Below are 18,617 nucleotides of genomic sequence, written 5' to 3' on the forward strand. Positions count from 1 at the left end.
AGAACCTTAGTTACATCTGAGAAATAGCCTAATCTTTCCACATAATATAACCTAATCACAGAGCAACATCCTATTATCTTCATAAATCCCACTGAAATTGAAGGGTACATGATTATACATATGAACACCAGGATATGGGAATTTTGAGGTCTTCTTAGAGTTCTGCCTACCATACCAACATAGCCCTAAAAAATATGCTGTAAGTGCTACTACACAGTTTACTGAATTTAAACATTGACTTTTGATTCCTGGTAAGATAACTAAGAATTGAATTCATGTATGCCAGGACAAATAATACTTTAAAATTTTTTTCCAATATATTAGTTCTTCGTTCCTCCACTACTGACATCTATGTTTGCCTATTAAAGACAAGTTTTTGTATAGCCGGATTGAGATAGTTCTTTGCTTATTTCCAGAGATGCTTGAGAGTTGTTTTTCGACTCTTGGCTATGATTAGGGCAGTGAGCTAGATTACTAAGTAACCAAATTAGTTAACATAAGAACTTATTAGCATGGGGCACCTGGGTGGCTGAGCCTTTGGCTCAAGGCATGATCCCAGGTCTTGAGATCAAGTCCCACATCAGGCTCCCCACAAGGAGCCTTCTTCTGCCTGTGTCTCTGCCTCTCTCTCTCTCTGTCATGAATAAATAAATAAAATATTAAAAAAAATAACTGGAACAAAAACTGTGATAATTTTTTTTTAAGTTCAAACTTTCTGTGTGGAACCTAGAATCAATTTGTTTATTTATAACTTATACTTGATAATTAGTTATATATCTTGTCTCTGCTATGTAACCAGGCTATGCAGGACATTTCTGTCTAAGCTCTCCTAAAACCAAGTTTCTTCATATAGGAATCAGCACAAATATTAGTAGTTTTTTTCAGAGAGGAATTATGCCTTTGTGGAAGCAAGAACATTGGGGAGCTTGTTTCTGCATCGTTTTTTGGTCCCCAACTGCTTATTTGCATTTTCTCCTGCTGTATTATCTTATTTGCATTTTATTTTTTTTAAGATTTTATTTATTTATTCATGAGAGAGACAGAGAGAGAGAGAGAGACAGAGACAGAGACAGAGACATAGGCACAGGGAGAAGCAGGCTCCATGCAGGAAGCCCAACGTGGGACTCAATCCCAGGTCTCCAGGATCACGCCCTGGGCTGGGCTGAAGGCAGCGCTAAACCGCTGAGCCACCCGGCCTGCCCATTATTTGCCTTTTTAAAAAGCTTTATGTGAGTATGCTTATTGAAGCCTTAGGATTTCTTTCAATTATCTAAATTTGGAAATCTTTGGAAAGCTTAAACCTCCTTTTTCATTTCCATAATTTTGGGTCTTCTGTATTTTTTCTATGTCTTAGTGTAGAGGTTAGAAAGCTTTCTCCAGAAAACTGGATAGTAAATATTTTCAACTTTGAGGGCCGTCTCTGTTGAACTATTTAACTCTACCATTGTAGTGCAAATGAAGACACTGATAATACATAAATTAGTGGTTTGGCTGTATTACAAAAGAACTTCATTTATGGGGATCCCTGGGTGGCTCAGCAGTTTAGCGCCTGCCTTTGGTCCAGGGCGTGATCCTGGAGACCCGGGATCGAGTCCCACATCGGGCTCCCTGCATGGAGCCTGCTTCTCCCTCTGCCTGTGTCTCTACCTCTCTCTTCTCTCTCTCTGTGTGTGTCTCTCATGAATAAATAAATAAAATCTTAAGAAAAAAAAAAAGAACTTCATTTACAAAAACAGATAGTGGGAGGAATTTAGTCTATAGGTCGTTGTTTGCCAACCCTTGCCAAAGTGGCTAAAATGAGACTATATAGACACCAATCCTTTTCTCCTCTTTGCCTTATTACATCTTAGCAGTTGTAAATGTACTTATAAATTGCTGTACAAAACCAGTTGTGTCTTATATTATCAATTCATTATAGAAGATGAAAATCTATAAAGTAGATATGTTAGCTAACCCACAAGGTGTCTGCCAATGATCTTCATCTTCTGGTGTATTTGTCTTTGTTTAATTTCCTTTCACATTCTATCAGGGTCATCAATAGAACACAGAGGAAATGATAATATGCCACTTTTAAGGCTAGATCATAAAAGATAGTATGACTTCTTCCTCTTTTCTCTTTTCCATATTACTGATCTGGGGGAAACCAGCTACTGAGAAACCCTGTTGTAAGGACTCTGTGACAAAGAACTAAAGCCTCCTTTGGACAGTCCAACTGCAGGAAATGAGATTTCCTCTTCCTTGACAGCCTTCCAACTCTCTAGCCTTAGATAAGCCTTCAGATGACATAGTCCCAGCCAGCAGTTTGATGGAAACCTCATGAGAAACCTTGAACCAGATTCATTCTGCTAAGTCATTCCAAGATTTCTAACCCTCAGAAAGTGTGTGATATTGTTTTTTTTTTAAGCTGCTAAGTTTGTAATAATGTATGACATAGCAATAGTATTTCACATTTTGGTACCAGAAGAGATGAACTACCATAAAGAAACAAACACACAGAGTGCTTGAACCGTGATAGTGGTTGGAAGCTGGAAGGCCTAGAAAGACAGAATCTGGCTTCTAGTGAGGGCTTACAGGGAGGTGAAAAACATGTTAGAAATTCAAGTAAGAGGAATTCTTACTGTTCAGTGGTATCAAGTTTAGCATCATTGTTGGTCCATAATATAATTTAAAACCATGAAGTTTATGCCTCCAGCTTTGTTCTTCTTGTGTTAGACTGCTTTGATTATGAGATCTTTTGCAAGTCCATATGAATCTTAGGATCTTTTTTCTATTTCTGTATGAAATGCCCCTAAGATTTTCATGGGACTTGTACTGAATCTGAAAATCATGTTGAGGGAATATGGACACTTTAAAAATATAAAATCCTCTGATCTCACCAATCATCCTGGCCAGACATTCTGCAGTATCTACAAACTTGGTGTTAAGTTCCACATACTTTGTTCTGAGCAGCTTCCAGTCATCCAGTGTATGCAAGTGCTTTGACATAATGGATTCAGTAATCCAGTTCCTCAGGAAGCATCTGTGAAAGTTGGTTATCAGATGTTCTTTCCAATTCTTACTCCCCAGAGAGAAGCTAGGAGCTAGAGCATCTTGTCCACTCACTCTGTGTTGGATCTGGGGGAGGAACTATGGAACTATGCTATGACAGCTTCCATCACACACTATCATCTCTGTTTTCAGACTCTGCTGGGTCACATCAGCACTTCAAGGAAGGGTAGACAGAAGTCAATCCTATGGGAAGCAGTCCAAAAATTTAGAATACTTGATGTGTTGTTCAACTCTTCTCCTGAGAAGCTGAGCGTTGTTGATTTTTATTTTCTCATTCATTGCTGAGCTGGTGTTGAAGGATATGATGATTGCCAGTCAGTTTTCACTGTTGCCACAGGGAGCTAGATTACACTGGGTGTTATCAATACTCTGAAATAAGCTAGATAAAATCCAGTGGTTTGGGTAGCCTCTGGAAAAGTTAGGGCACTTAGACTCAGTCTACCTCTTCCTTTCACAGAGAAAGCTGAGAGCTGAGAGTTTTCTCCTTATTGCATAGACCTGAGCCAGGGTGAACATTATGACAAGAGAATGTCTCAATTTTCCCTACTGGCTTCAAAGTGGATAGTTTTGCACTCACCCAGATTACATGACACCTGTCAGTTAGTTTTACAATTTCTCAGAAAGAGATTTTACCTATGAATTACTGTTGAATTGATGTGTTTGTGTTTGTAAGGAAAGTGAAAGACTTCCTGTTTTGCCATCTTGCTGATATCACTTAGCTAATCTTTTTCCCTAGAAGGAAGAATAAAAATAAACATATTATATATTTATAATTTATGTGTCTTTATATGTACATATTTCCAGCCTCAATTGACATAAAACAAAGATACTTAATCATTCAATTTCTAATTTATATTTAAATCAGATTTAAATTGGAATCAAATGTAGCTTCACTGCATTTAAATGAACAAAAATAGCAGTCTGTGTAAGAGAATTGTGGTTGGATTCATCTTATAACTTATAACTCTTATAACTCGCAATTGCCACTGTAAACTATTCCATAAAACATATTCTAGCACTAACCAGGACTTTTAATATTTTATAATTACCTGCTGAGGTTCTCTGAACATGATCCTTTGAGATGTTCCTAGTTCCTATAAAACAGATGTTGTAAAATCTAATGTGGTACTTTCTCTGTACGCTTTTACTTGACCCAGGCTTAAAATTGTTAGACTTGCATTTTTTTCAGCTATTATGGACTACATCTGTTTGTTAAAATACTAATACTAAAATAACACAGAGGTGCTACGAGAGAGCCAACGCATACAGAGAGAACAGTCATCTCAGTTTTACATTTTAGAATGTTTATTCACTGAAAACCTATGAGTCTTCCATACAAGCTTTTGCTGAATATGAAGTATATTTTAGAGTAAGGATCTAAAAGAAAGAGTTCTTTGATAAATATACTAGCTGAGTCTCCACTTTCATATTGCACAGGTATTGTCTGATTTCAAATATCCCCCATCCTCCCTCCCCCCCAAAATATATAAACTGGATAAGAAAAACAGATAAGCCACACAAGACCCATGATCTTTCAGCAACTCCTGATACAGAGTACCATAACCTTTAAATTAGCCCTAAGTAGAGAAAATAAATTTAGTGGACCTCTGGCTCCCACCTACTACTGAATGCATGTGGTGTAGCATAGGGGAATTTCTATGAAAAAGACAACAGAAGACACCGATGAAGCACAGACATAACCAATCCAGGAAGATAAAACTGCAATAATAAATTTCAAATACTTCACATAGTTTGGGACTTGGTATTTCATAAAGGGTTTGAAATTTAGGACATATGAGAAAGTTGGAAAAGCATTTTTTTTTTCCTGCAGGAGAAGCAGATAATAATGAAGGGGAGGTGCCTCTTAGAGATGCAACTGTGAAAATAAAAATAAAAAATAATATTATATATTATAATAACATTTAATATTAAAAATAAATTATATTATTATAATAATAGTTTATAATATTTATAATATATAAATATATGTGATTTGTTATATAACTAAATTGAAATAAAATATACATAAATATATAACATTTAAAATAATATAAATATTACAAATAATAATTATAATTCTTATTATTATTATTGAGAGATAAGGATCCTGAGAAATGGAAAAAGAAAAAAGACATGTCTTTGCCTGCACCTTCCACCCCACGTCAGCACCATCCATAAAGGAAAACTGCATAGAACAGGGCAGAACTAACAGAAGAGGGAGCTCTCTACCTAGGAACCTGCATGGTTACATGACTATAGGGATAGAAAAAAAAACAAAAACCAGACTACATCTGCAGAAAATCTCTTAACAATTCAAGAACGTGAATAAAAGATCTTCTACCTATGAAAAGTCATCCATCTGAAAAAGAAAACAACCACAAAGCTGATGAAAACTGCAGTGCCACACAGCAAATTAAATACAAGGTTCTCACATGGTCACAAAAAAGAACAGGAGTACCAAAAAAAAAAAAAAAAAAGGTTGAACTGAAGCAGAAGTCAATGAAATTCAGAAAAACAATAGCTTGCCCAAAGTAAGTGATGAACAGAGATTTACAAGGCAAGTGGAAACTATAAGGAAAAGCAGATGTTGCAAGCTCCATGCTAGATGAAGAATTATACCTAAAGAGAATTAAATGAGACCAAAAAAGATACTTTATAATTTTAAAAGATACATGCTACTATGAAGATTAATAGTGATGAATCTATTCAGTAAGTAACAGTGACTATAAAATACAGAAATTACAGTAGATGTAAGAAGAAATAGTCAGTAACACATTAATTAAAGGTGATTTCAACAGGTCACTGTCAATATAGGACAGCAAGTTTGAACCAAAAAAAGTTATGTGCATCTCTAATGATTCCTTCAGCACTTTTGAAACTCAGTTTTCAGGCAATATCCTCTCCAGGACCTACCATAACCACTCAGGAATGTAGGTTCTAGTATGTATTTATGTATATACCTAGTATGTATGAGAAAAACCACTGGAGTTTTTCTCACCATAGGAGAGTCTAATACCAATATTCTCTAACATAAGGATGAAAGCCATGATCAACATCTGTATGCTAAATGAATAATGGAAATATGAGCTCAATTTGACAGATTTTTCCTGTGTGGATATGATTATGGAACAAATTATAAATAAACTATCACCAATATTATACTGTATTTTGATGATCTTTCTGGGATTAATCCTAGCTCTTGCTTTCTTAACTCTCTCCCTTTGCTTCTGCTGTTAACTACATGACTCTGGAAGAAGTACAAATTTTTTGCATTTCTAAGTCTTATTCTGTGAGATCCAGCTCAAAATCCAATTGTTATGTGAATTCTTTCTTCTTCTTCTTCTTCTTCTTCTTCTTCTTCTTCTTCTTCTTCTTCTTCTTCTTCTTCTTCTTCTTCTTCTTCTTTCTTCTTCTTCCAGAATGTTTGCTGAAATGGTCCTTTGCTATTTCACAGGCAGGAAGCACTTTTTTCATAACCCACTTTAATGGTTTCAGTGCTATTCATTTGGCAAACAACTTGAGTCCTTACCACAGGCTATGTTTTATGTACACTAACAGAAGGGAAGTAAGTAAGATGCCATCACCTTTGGGGGAAAATAATAATACTCTCTGAACACTTGTGAAAGTTTTACCATTGAACTATCTAGTTATGCTCAAGAAAAATTATTTTCTTTATTTATGACTAAACAAAAAATTACATTACACAAGGATCTTTCCTGACTCAGGAGAGGTGCAAATGTTATTTGCTTTTCCCATTTATTTCTTCCTCTAGTTAACTCCTTTTGACCCTTAAGAGCTCAGCTTACAGGTCATTTCTTATAAAAGGCTTTGTCCTAAGTGTCCCCATCCCATTCTCTGCTACATATTATTTTAGCATACCATAATTCTTTTAATGCCTTCCACAAGAATAACTTAGTATAATTAATAAATTATTGGTAATTTTATCATCTTAACTTTTACCTCATCTTTTATAATATGATGTAAAAGATCATATCTGACTTGTTCCCAGTCCTATCCCCTGAGCACATCACACTATAGTTTATATAGTATTTGTTGATAGAATAAACAAATCATAAGTGGTTTTTGACTGAGTAGAAACCAGTGAAAATATTTGGAAATTCCAATATTGTTAATCACGTTTTATTTTTCACTCTTAGGCTTTGGCTGCTGTGCTTGTCCAGAAACTTGAGTACAGATGCAACTGTGAGCTCTTTGGTGATTAAAAAAGAATTCACCTGAGACCTGGCTCTTCAGTACTACTCAGAATTCCATTGTACTTCAGTGGGAAAGCACAACTGATTTAGTAGGTACTGAATCTTGATTTTACACATTTTCCTCTGACTGGCAGCTAGGAAAACAAACTAGCCATGCAAGTTGAATATCTTTGAAAAAATTACCTATTAATTCCTTGAAATACTCATTTCAAAACTGGGATAAAAAAAGCAAGGTGATGGGGATCCCTGGGTGGCTCAGCGGTTTGGCGCCTGCCTTTGGCCGGGGCGTAATCCTGGAGTCCCAGAATCGAGTCCCACGTCCGGCGCCCGGCCTGCTTCTCCCTTCTCCTGTGTCTCTGCCTCTCTCTCTCTCTATGTCTATCATAAATGGATAAATAAATCTTTAAAAAAAAGCAAGGTGATATATATCATGTATACAACACTTTGGGGAAAATTCAATAAGTAATGATAAATCATAAGTATCTAAAAATACAGAACACTAAAGTAACGTGATCTCAGTAGCATTACAATATATGTATTTTATGTCAGCTGATATTGTTTATATGCTACTTAAGGAAACTTCATAGCTGCATTTTTTACCCTTCAGATGATTATTGGTAAAACATACCCTATAATCTAAATGCTTAGTTTTAAAGTAATAATGCAGAGGACATGTTTTTAAGAATTATTGCATGCTTGGGAGAAATGAAACCTATATTGAGTGCGGATCAGCATTCACAGTAGTTACCCTACCAGATAGCACTGATTGGGGATGTTGTGAAACCAGGATCTCTGATTTCCTATGAAAGTCATATTCCGTGAGAACTTTAACTACCTTCATAAAATTTTTCTGTCATTTATGTACTACAGATCCTTAGGTAAATGAAAATCTTCAGGTTTGTTTTTGTTTTTTCATGGGTGGATGAGCCTGATAATGAGAACTATGAGCTGTAGGACTGTAACCTCTTACTAGAAATTAAAATTGTTTTGTGACTGATTGGTCCAGTCTGATTCTGGGCTACAGACTTTACAAAAAAAAAAAAATCATGGTTGCAAGAACAGATTTTTTCTGTTTCAGTTTTATTTTATTTTATTTTTTAATTTCACATATGTAAGTGAGAACATATGGTATTTGTCTTTCTTTGTCTTTTTTATTTCACTTTGCATAATGTCCTTATGGTCCATCCATTTATCACAAACGGGAAGGTGTCCTTTTTATGAATAAATAATATTCCACTGTGTACATATTTATAGGTATGTGTTTGTATGTGTGTATGGTTAGAAATAGGTGTGACATTTTCTTTTTAAAAAAATTTTTATTGGAATTCAATTTGCCAACATATAGCATAACACCCAGTGCTCATCCCAAGTGCCCCCTCAGTGCCCATCACCCAGTCACCCCAACCCCCCACCCACTTCCCCTTCCACTACCCCTTGTTCATTTCCCAGGGTTAGGTGTCTCTCATGTTTTGAAGTGTGACATTTTCTTCATCCATTTATCCATCAGTGAACCATTAGGTTGTTTCCATATCTGGGCTATTGAAGATAATGCTGCAATAAACATGGGAGTCCAGATAACTTTTGAGTTAGTGTTTTTGTTTTCTTCAAGTAAATACTTAGAAGTAGAATTACTGGATCACATGGTAGATCTGTTTTTAATTTTTGAGGATGCCTCCATTCTGTTTTTCATAGTGGCCTTGCCAATTTACATTTCCATCAACAGTGCACTAGGGTCCTCTTTCCTGCACACCCTCACCAACACTTATTATTTCTTGTCTTTTTGATAACAGTCAATTAAGAAGTTGATATATTGAATGTATGTTGGATTCATTAAAATAAATATTTTCAATAGTAAAACTGTCAATGGGCAAAATATTCACAGAAAATAGTTAATATGTTCATTAAAGAAGTGTTCAAATTCAAATAGCTGAAGAAAATGTAAGTTAAAACTATGACATCAACAGTGTTTGCCTAAAAATTTCAAACTTGATAGTAACAGACCTAATTCAATGTTTGAAGAGGGCAGAATAGTCAAATGAATTATGCTACATCTTGAATACTATGCAACTTACAAACACTTTTTAAGAAGTATAATGACTTGTTAAAACACTAAAAACTTTTAAATAGATTAAATAGATATGGCAGAGGTAAGAAAGAAACATATGGTGATGTGGCTTCTGAGTGAAACAATGTTAGATTTTGATTTCTTTTTATCTTTTCTCATATTTTCAAATGTTATAAAATTATCACATATAGCTTAACTATTTTGTTGATAAATGGAATAGATATTTCATTCTTGCATTAGAAATTAAAATTAAGAGCCATTAACTCCAGGACAGTTTTACATAATGGATTGGCAGATGTGTAAAATCATACAGCCATATAAGGTCTAGGCATATCTTTGGAGTTTGATTGTGAAATAGTCAGAAACTATGAATAAGTATTTAGAAGCTAATGCTGAACAAATTTACTGATCTCTTTCTTATAGGCTCTTCTGTCCTATCAATTTTATGCAACTGAATAATAGTGGTACCACGGATCATCTGCTTGGTGCTTCTTGTATTTTTGGATTCGTAGACACAAAATGTTAAGTCTCTATGATAAGAAAGAAGTTGGTTTGTTCACTGTGCATAAAAAGGAATCTCTTTAAGATCATTTATTTTTATTTTCTAATTTAATTTCCTGAACACTGTTAGTTATATTTTTGACATGGTTTCTGTACCAGAGTCCATTTAAGAGCCCCATCAATTACAAACTATGTCTTTTTTTTGGACTTTCATGTTTTCCTCCTTAAGCTCACTGAGGCTGTCTCATCCATCCGTCTTCTTTCTTTTGCTACCTACCTGTTAACCTCTATCTCTTACTTAACCTCACATTAAATTACACCTAAGAAATCTTCAGGTTTTTCCTAATCAGAATTAATTACTCTATAATCTGTGCTCTTACCTATGTAAGATCTTACCAATCTTTTCTAAGATTGTATTTTGTACTCTTACCTATGTAAGATCCTGTCAGTTTGGTATTGTTATTAGATTTGTTTGAATATGCATCTTCAATTATATTGTGCCTTTTGGAGGTCACTTAAAATGTACTGTTCCTATTAGTATTTATAATACTCATGATGAAAAGAGGATTAATATTAGATAAAATTTTATAATATTGGTCTAATAGATTTTAGTATCTCTATTTAAAGAATATTTTCAGTATATAAAATCAATGCACAGAAACCAGTTGCTTTTCTATACATTAACAATGGGACAGAAGAAAGAGAAATGAAGGACTCAATTCCATTTACAATTGCACCCAAAACAGTAAGATACCTAGGAATAAACCTAACCAAAGAAGTAAAGGATCTGTACTCTGAAAACTGTAGAACACTCATGAAAGAAATTGAGGAAGAGACAAAGAAATTTAGAAACTTTCTATGCTCATGTATTGGAAGAACTAATATTGTTAAAATTTCTATGCTACCTAGAGCAATCTCTATCAAAATTGCATCAACTTTTTTCACAGAGCAGGAACAAATATCCTAAAATTTGTATGGAACAAGAAAAAACCTTGGATTGCCAAAGGAATGTTGAAAAAGAAAATCAAAACTGGTCGCATCACAATTCCGGTCTTCAAGCTCTATTACAAAGCTGTAATCATCAAGACAGTATGGTATTGGAACAAAAACAGACACATAGATCAATGGAAAAGAATAGAGAACCCAGAAATGGATCCTCGAGTCACTTAACCTTTGAAAAAGCAGGAAAAAATAGTAAATGGAAAAAAGACAATCTATTTAACAAATAGTTGGGAAAATTGGACAGCCACATGCAGAAGAATGAAACCGGACCATTTTCATTTTCTACATCATACACAAAAATAGACTCAAAATGGGTGAAAGATATAAATGTGAGAGAACAATCCTTCAAAATCCTAGAGGTGAATATAGGCAATAACCTATGTGACCTCGACCACAGCAACTTCTTGCTAGACATGTCTTCAAGGCAAGGGAAACAAAAGCAAAAATGAACTATTGGGATTTCATCAAGATAGAAAGCTTCTGTACGACAAAGGAAATAGTCGACAAAGCCAAAGACAACCAACAAAATAGCAGAAAATATTTGCAAATGACATATCAGATAAAGGACTAGTACCCCAAATCTATAAAGAACTTATCAACACCCAAAGAACAAATAATCCAATCAAGAAATGGACAGAAGATATGACCAGACATTTCTCCATAGAAGACATACAAATGGCCAACAGATGCATGACAAAATGCTTCACATCACTCAGCATCGGGGAAATACAAATCAAAAACACAATGAGATATACCACTTCACACCAGCCAAAATGGCTAAAATTCACAAGTCAGGAAAGGACTGGTGTTGGCAAGGATGCAGAAAAAGGGGGACTCTCTTACACTACTGGTGGAATAGCAAGCTGGTGCAGGGACTCTGGAAAACAGCATGGATGTTCCTCAAAAAATTAAAAATAGAGCTACCCTATGACCTAGCAATTGCACTACTGGGTATTTACCCCAGAGATACAAATGTAGTGATCCAAAGGGGCACCTACACCCCAGTGTTTATAGCAGCAGTGTCCACAGTAGTCAAACTATAGAAAGATCCCAGATGTCCATGGATAAATTAATGGATAAAGAAGATGTGGTCTGTATATACAATGGAATACTACTAAGCCATCAAAAAATGAAATCTTACTATTTGCAATGACATGGATAGAACTAGAGGGTATTGTGCTAAGTGAAATAAGTCAATCAGAGAAAGACAATTATCATATAATCTCATATGTGGAATTTAAGGAATGAAACAGAGGAACATAGGGGAAGGGAAGAAAAAATAAAATAAGATGAAAATAGAGAAGAAGCAAAAAAAAATAGAGAAGAAGCAAACTATAAGGGACTCTTAAACATAGGACACAAATTGAGGGTTGCTGAAGGAGTTTGGGTTGGGGGAGATGAGGTAACTGGGTGATAAACATCTATAGCTTGTGATGTAACGAGCTTATATAAGACTGATGAATCATTGACCTGTGCCTCTGAAACCAATAATACATTATATGTTAGTTAATTGAATTTAAATTAAAAAAAATATTTGCAAATGTGATTTAATTGCATACTTAGACCAATTGTAGTTGAAGCTTTTCTTCTTCCTTTCTTTCTTAATTGATTAGTGACTTTACTTAATGGTAGTTAAAAGTTTGTGGATTTTCTGTGTTCTCTGTCCTATACATTACAGATTTTTAAGTCATATTTTATAATAATTTGTATTTATTATTTATATATAATTATATTTTTTACTTCCTGTTTATTTTCATTATTAAATTAAAATCGAATAGAAAGTAAGAAGTCCAATATGTTCTTTCCTTTGAAATTTATTTTATCAATATTTAGTTATAAAGTTCTACTGCTTCTTATATGTGATAATTTATCATATTTACTCTTTTTTCCCAATTAATTATGCAATTATAAAGGGATGATTGCCCCCTTTTCCACATATTGTTTATTTTCTGACTTAGTAGTTTAAAATGGGTTCATTTTTCTGAGAGTAATGACCCTAGATTAATTAGATAAAAATCTTTGAAAATGTTAAGGTGCAAAATGAATACAAAATTTAAACTAACCTAACCTAAAACAACGCTGGAATTGTCAAAATATGTTTTCTATTACACAAAGAATGAAATCATTTTAAGAAATTGAATTTTATATGAAGGTGAATAATTCATTGATTGATATTTGTAGTTTTGTTTTTGTTTTTTAGTTAATATGATTGGTGAGAATGATCTTGAGGGAATTGATGGCTAACTGGCAATAAATGCTGAGGTATACTGTGAAAAGTCATGCATACACCACCTACTGATGAAAAATATTACCTGGTCTATAACTGAAAGTTCATAAAGAGACATCACAAAAGTATCTATAAAAATAATATTTTCAGAATATTAACAAAATTTAGAGTGTAATAAAGTACATTGAAAGTAATTTAAGAATCTGAAGTGACTTTCTTAATAATCAATGATGTATATTCAATTATATCTTGACAGTTCAAAGTTTGAATGAACCTGATCAGGTATTAGTGAAAATATTTTAGGTACTTTGTGTACTTAAGGTAGGACTGGTGAAATGGCCAATCTAGAGATGATACAGAGCTAAATTGAGCAGCAGTAAAACAGTTTCTTGTGTGGTTGCATCCAGAGCACCCTGTTCTTGACTTCTGTACTCATCTATCAGTCTCTCATAGGACAGAAAAAGGCAATATTAACTTGTGCATTTTTTTATATCTTGGCTTTTTTTTTTCTGGGCTCTTGATCCATACAGAGGCCATCAAAATTCTTAAATGTAAACTTCTGTCATAAGAGTCAAGATCTGCTTCTTCCTGGGATAGATGTGCCCATTCTGCAAAAGCTCTGATGTCTGCTTCTAAAAATCAGGTATTTGTAATTTCTCAGATACTCGTTCTGTTTCTTCAAAGGTTTTTTTTTTTTAGAATTTTGAAGGAAATTAAATGGAAAGAAATGGAAGTTATACATTCAAAAGCATATTGACATATCAATATGCAGGTATATATATGTATTTTATATATATTTCTATTTTCAAGTGATATGTACCTATATATTTGTATCTCTACATGTATAGTTTGGAAGAAAAGAGAATATAAGTGTGAGTGACAGAGAGGGAAATGACAGAGAGGAAAGAAAGGGAAAAAATACTGAAGAAAAGAGAAATGTCAGGAGGGAAATCAGATGTGCTTCAACAGTCTTAAGGAAGCTATTCTAGTTATTATTATTTATTTAGTATTTTTATTACTATAGTCACTGTTATTTGGTATGCCATTTTATGATCCCTAGAATTTGTTAAGTGGTATGAAATAGTTTAAAGAAAACAAATAACAAAATACAAAACTTAACTAGGGTAAAGCATAATTAACCTTCCGAATGAGGTATTTTTTGATTATGAAGAACTCAAGTATACTATCTTCTAGTAAGAGAAGAAAAAACCTCATGTTTATTTCTAATTTTCTAAAATGTTTTAATCAAAAAATGTTTTCCAAATTCCTCCCAAATGAGTACACAAAACATCTTTGAGGATAAGTTTAACTTTTTTAATACTGTATAGAAATCAAATAAACAATTATGGCAATAACAAACATCATTGAGACATATCAAGGAGTTCATGAGAGAAAAGGAGATAATTGGTAGAATGAGATAAAAATAATGAGAAAAGTTGGAAGAAGAGATTGTTATTGAAGGATTCGTGAGTTTCATTAAAGGTGGTGGAATCTGACTTACAGATTGCATAAATTCAAATTATAATAAGCACGTATAAGAGGAAAATATACCTGAGAAGGAAGAATTTGAGTAGAACATTGCAGGTTGGAGAAATGCTTTAGTTCTGTTGAAAAAGAGTACCAGTGGGATTGTGGAAAGATGGGGAGCTGATGAGGTTGTGGAGGCACCTAAATGCCAGCTTGTAATGATAAACTTCATTTACCAACTTCAATAAAACCATAGTGTCATCTTTTGCATTTTTATTTATCAGTGAATGATATTTATGGCTTTGTAATTATGAATGGACAATAGCAAAGAGACCAAAAGTGACGCACTATACCAACTCATTAATCTTTTAAATAATTCATATTTTTCCATTTTTTAAAGATTTTATTTATTTATTCATGAGAGATACACAGAAAGTGGCAGAAACATAGGCAGAGGGAGAAGCAGGCTCCATGCAGAAAGCCCAAAGTAGGACTCAATCCTGGGACTCCAGGATCACGCCCTGAGCCTAAGGCAGACACTTGACCACTGAGCCATTCAGGCATCTCATATTTTTTCCATTCTTAAATAATTTTCATGTTTATAGTCCTGTTCTAATAGCTAGTTATTTGAATTCATTCCCAGGACTATTTTATTCAACACTAATTTTCCCTACAATTTACATGAATTGAAAAAAGTATTTTCCTGTTCACTTTTGTTGTATTTCTGCCTTCAGTAATGAGTTAAGAAAGTGTAACATATTCTGATTTGTGACTTCAACCTTCATCTCAGCCACAGAGAAGGCAAAGGCTTGAAACTTCTAAAAGAAAAAGTTCATTATGTTGTAGGCACCAAGGTATGTGTGCTTTCTACATTTTCTTATTTTAAATTGTATTAAAATATACCAAATTATGCATTATCATGCTTATATATGTATACATGCACACACACACATACATATATACTTTAAATGTTTATCTTTTATTAAACCAGGAAAATCAACAATTTTGAGGACAGATTAAAAATTCTTTTCCTATGAGATTTAATAGTTTTAACTACTTTGTAAACATTAAATTGATATTGTTTGGATAAGTGAAATATTTGGGGATCAAATTCTGTCATTTACCATTTTCTGTCATTTTAAAATATCAACACTATATAATAAAAGATTTGGGAAATTGAGGAGTGAGAAAATATAGAGATAATTTCATTATTCTAATACAGTTGCCGTGATTTGGGGAGATTTTTTTCCCTGTTTTCTTGATTTATATATCTGCAGCATAGTGCATTCAAAGTGTGTCTTTTTCAAGTATCACGCTTCTTTCTTTACATATACACTACAAAGCTATCATTCTACCAGTATATATGATTATGTGGAGTTTGACTATTTCCTATCATTTGAAATTTGTTTTGCTTTGTATTATCACTGTTGCTAATTTGCATTCTTCAAATGTTTTAAATCAATATGTGGAATTATCAGAAATGTGCTACATATTAATTTACTAGTTCTAATTTTTTGTATAATAAGTATATTCATAACTTGGCTAAGATCTCCTCTTTTAAACTAGGGCTGAATTATTTATTTTCCAACTTAATTATTGTTAATTATTACAGTAATATTGATGATAAACACACTTAGCATGTGACAAATGAGGAAATGTCTTCAAATTTTCCCTAATATGTTAACATTTAAAACAACGTCTAAAAATTTTACATCTTATACCCTTACTATAATGTATTCAGAAATTCTTTTTTATTCTGACAGGTATATGTAGTTACCATTAGATTTGTATAGGAAACTTTATTAATGAAATTATTATTTGTGCATATGTGTGTAAGTATGTGCAAAAGAACATACTTCACTGTCACTCTTGTTTTTCCGTACATTAAAACCAAACGACTAAGAATCATTACACTAAGTCTTTATTTATTTTTGTTTATTTTTTTACTTAAAGTGAAAATACACTTTAGTCTTTCACTGTTTATAAAGTGCCTTCATATATGTAAATCAATAACAAAAGAACTTAATGAGGTAAGTTTCATTTTCATACCCAATGTATCACCATAAGTAGAGAGTCATGATGGTTGTTAGTTAAATGCATATGTCAGATGTTAGAGTCTGCAATTGTTGGAACTTGGTCTTCACCTAGAAAGTCCAAAGGCTTTTCTCCTCCCATGTGACTTTCAGCTAACTTTTCTAACAAGGAGCTTTATGTTTTTCTGTCTTTTCTAATTTTACCTGAGTTCCTTAAAGTACATTCCTTGTTATATATCTCACTCAGGCAACTATGCTAGGGATTGGCATATGAAATGGTAAACACTTCACATTGTGAAATTAAGAATTATTGAGAGAGAGAGGAGAGAGAGAGAGAGAGAGAGAGAGAGAGAGAGAGAGAGCGCATGAGGAAGTGGAGGGGCAGAAGGAGAGGGAGAGAGAAAATCTCAAGTGGACTGCCTGCTGAGTGAGGAACCCAATGCGGGGCTGGATCTCCTGACCTTGAGATCACCACCTGAGCTGAAATCAAGAGTATGTTGCTTAACTGCCTGAGCACCCAGGTGCCCCAAGAATCAATCAACATTTCTTGAAGTGGTAGTTGAAGATAACGTTTGGCCTTCAGGTTTCACGTTAAAGTAAAGGTCAATATTTATTCCAGATGTATGGTGATGTGTTCATGGCCATAAAAAAAATGAAACAGTAGAATAGTTTCTTAAAGGTATTATTCTAAAGTGCTACATAATAAATATGCAAAATTGTAAGTTACCTAAAAGAGAAAAAGAGATAATTAATATGTGACATTATATGTGCCACCAAAAATAAATTAAATTTAGACATATTTCTTTCAAATCACTTTTACCCACATATAATTATATGACTGCATACATTAAACACATTAAAATAATACAATATGGATTTGAACAAACTTTTTTTTCTTCTAACAAAACATAGGTTTAGTTTCTAGCTCTTATTTTTATATGGTCTACTTTCCCTATCCTCTAAATATTAGACTGTCTTTAGATTCAGCCTACCCTTCTTATCCTTCATTTACGTTTATCCCCTCGTGATTCATTCTATTTTTTATTTTTGCTTTAAATACTATCTACATGCAAATGACTCAAAATTTATATCCACCTTAGATTTCTCCCCTGATTTTCAGACTGACTGTACAGAATCCCAATCCAAGTCACCTCTTGGATATTAATAGAAATCTCACATGTATGTTCCAAACTGAACTCCTGATGTTATCCCCCTAAACATTCTCTTGTATTTTCCCCCACTTTCATTAGTTACAACTTCATGTTTTTATTTATTCACAACAAAAAACTTGAAATGCCTACTCGAGGGGCACATGTGTGGCTCCATCAACTTCTGCTTCTGCCCCTCCTCCTAGCTGCATGCTTTCTTTCTCTTCCTCCCTCAAATAAATAAATAAATAAATAACATCTTTAAAAAATGCCCCTTGATTCATCTTTTTTGCTCACAATCTGCATCAATACATCAGCCTTTCCTTTATAATTTTTCAAAATTTTACCATGTTCACCTCTTTGCCAATACCTGTTCTAAGCTAGCATTTTCTGTTTTCTTTATTCTGGTAGACTGATCTTCATTCCGTCTTTAAACCTCTTTCCACATCCACATTGTCTTCCTTATCCTATCTTTGAGTACTGAAGAGCTTCCAGTTGAAACATGAGTCAAATTGTCATTCCTTGGCTCAAATGCCTCCTATAGCTTCCTAGTTCACTCAGAGAAAAAGCTAGTCTACTCTGAGCTACAAAGCTATTCAAGGTCTGACTTCTGTTGGGCACTTATGTTTCATGTTTTCCCATTCTTTCATTAATAGTTATTAATGCTTATTATTCATTTACTAGAACCAGGAGCTCTTCTAAGCATTTAAAATATTATAATGTGTTTAACTCTCTCAATAATTCTATGGGTTAGTCATTACTACCATTATTTTACAGAGGAGGAAACTATGACAAAGAGAAACTAATTGTCCAGATCATGAGTCTAGTAAGTGGCCTGGACTCCAATGACTGTACATTTAACCTCAGTGCTATTCTGGATTGACTAATTCATGACCACCTCTCCATCTACTT

This window comes from Nyctereutes procyonoides, unplaced genomic scaffold (assembly GCF_905146905.1).
Source record: "Nyctereutes procyonoides isolate TBG_1078 unplaced genomic scaffold, NYPRO_anot_genome, whole genome shotgun sequence".
NCBI classification, from domain to species: domain Eukaryota; kingdom Metazoa; phylum Chordata; class Mammalia; order Carnivora; family Canidae; genus Nyctereutes; species Nyctereutes procyonoides.